Genomic DNA, 2549 nt, shown 5'->3' with positions numbered 1-2549 from the left:
CCCTGGGAAAAGTTATGGCCCTCCTCACCTGCCCTTGCCCAGCACGACGTCTTTTCGGGCCTACACAGCTCCTCACACAACACCCACCTGGGACCTTGCCCTCACCTACCAGCTCAGCAGCACCTTTTTTCCTTTCAAAACCTCCTCTTGCCACCCTCCCCCTTCCACACTTCACCCCCCCACCCCGCAAAGGAGTCCTGCACCCCCAACTTCCACAATCACCAGTGACTCTCAGCCAGCATTGTAAAACAGAAGGTTTATTAGTGGTCTGGAATCCAGCCTGGGAAAGTTCTGTGTTAGCACAGGAAGCAGGAAGATTCAGCAAAGTCCATCTTCATGAGACCCAAACCTCAGAGCCTGGGCTCTCCCCTTGAGTCCCCAAACCAGCAGACTCCTGGCTTCCAACAGCCCAACTCAGCCAGGTCCTTTTGTCCCTCTTCTGTCCTTTGTTCTCTTTCCCTGGCAACCTGCTCACCTGGCCTCCAGCTCTTTCTTTGTTCTCTGAAGGATGTAAGTCACACCGTGGAGAGGTCAAGCAGAGGAGTTTATTACACACAGCGCTGGCGGAGTGTCACCTGGCTTATTAGGCTCAGAGGCACTGTCAATCAATTGATTACAATAGAATATGTAGGTTTTCCATGGGTGGGGGAAAGTGACAGGGTAGGCAGTTCCACACCCCAGGATAGGTTTTGCAGCAAGACAAGATAGCACATTAGCCAATGGTTAACAGGTTACATAATGTCTCCACGCATGGTCTCAAGTTAGCAGGTTAACATTTAATGAATACTTTGATAAAATGTTAGTAGTATAAAATATCTATGTTGAATTCTGATTTGGGGTCCATAGGAATGGAGCAACTCCTTTGATTGTCCAACAGGTACATTCCTAGGGGTTAAAGCAAAGAACCAGTGAAAGTATATGGCAATAAAGATTGTTTTTGTGTGTCTTAAGGCAAGCATTGGTTCCTGGGAAGGGAGGTGAAAGGATGCCATATCTTATACTGACATGTGCCAACTTCTCATAAACTCAAGGTTGGATCTGTGGGAAGAACGTCTCCCTACAGAGGAGACTAACACAATAGGAAAAGGGATTCTTTGCTCAATCTGCAACTCTGAATAAGACACAATTCTTTAGTTCTTAGCTCCAACACCTGGCAATTTGCTGACCAGGCCTATCTTAGCAAGCAAGGCTTTCTGTTTATCCCAGCTTTCTTTTAACTGATCACGATTTGCTAGGCCTCTGGTCCCTTGACCATACTCTGGACTTTGGGTCTGGAAAAGAGCTGGCACAATCCATAGACCAGGTTGTTATATAAACTGCACAAGGATTTGAACCCTTCACATATAGTAATGGCAAAGTTCTTGGTTCAGGCTTGTAGCAGTGATGGAATAAACTGCAGGTTTAAATCAAGACTCTGGAGTCCATCCACAGCTGGGATGGGTCATCAGTCCTTTTTAGAGAGCTTCAGTTTGTAGCAAAGTCCCTCCAGAGGTATGAAGCAGGATTGAAGACAAGATGGAGACGAGGCATGAGCATTTTATAGTCTCTTGCCATGCGGTCTTCGCTTTCTTTGTCCCAAGGACACTTTATCCAGCATGTGACATAGAAAAACCTTAGAGTTTTGTCCATAGGCAGGTCCCTGCATACCTTGCTGAGGCACAAGGCATATCTGCCTTCTCTCAATGGGTCGATTGTATAGCTGATGGTCCTTAATGGGCCATCAAGCAGGCTAGGCAGAACTGACACCAACTTGTCTGGCTGGGGTGTTCCCCGGAAGCATAGCACAAGTTTGAAATATGGGCAGCATTGAGCCAATATTTATAACATCAACTACAAAAAATGATGCACATCTAGAGATACCCTAATTCTAATCAGCCAATCATAACCTCTCCATAGACCCCTTTCACGACAGCACTTGTGTCATACAGGTGGCCTGTGATATGCAGGGGGTCAGATTAGATGCTCTAATGGTCTCTTCTGGCCATAAAGTCGACTAATTTCTGAAAAACTGAGTGTAGCATTGGGAGCAGCATCTCATGTTTTACTGTCTAGCCGATTTGCTGCCTAGAACGAACGCTCCTTGAGTGGGGTGATCCACAGGGAGTAGCTCAAACCTCCAAAGTGCCTGGCCAGGGGCAGGACATTGGCACAGCAAGGGAGGGGTGTGGCAGTGACATCACAAAGGCCTTTTGCAGGACCTCAGACTGTTGGTCAAAGGTAGTGGGGAGGTGGTGACCTCACAGAGAGATGCTGACATCAGCCAGGCAGGACAGGGGCAAGGGGCCAGGGAAACCTCAGAGACCCCTGTGGCTTTGCTTCAGCAAGTCTCCTTCTCCAGGTCTCTCTTTGAGGACTGAGAGAGTATTTGGGTTCAGGTACGTGAGCACCAGGAGGAACCTCTTTTGAGTTTTCTCCTTCCCTTTTCCTGATTTTACTAGAAAACAGATGTCCCTGTTTAGAAGGTAAGAGCCTCCTTGAGGGAAGGGATGTCCTGGGCATGTCACAGTTCGGATGCCAGTGGCCCCCTACACTGTAAGGAAGCTCCCGCT

This window comes from Mauremys reevesii, linkage group 12 (genome assembly GCF_016161935.1).
Source record: "Mauremys reevesii isolate NIE-2019 linkage group 12, ASM1616193v1, whole genome shotgun sequence".
Taxonomy (NCBI): Eukaryota; Metazoa; Chordata; order Testudines; family Geoemydidae; genus Mauremys; species Mauremys reevesii.
Note: the sequence above shows the minus strand (reverse complement) of the source record.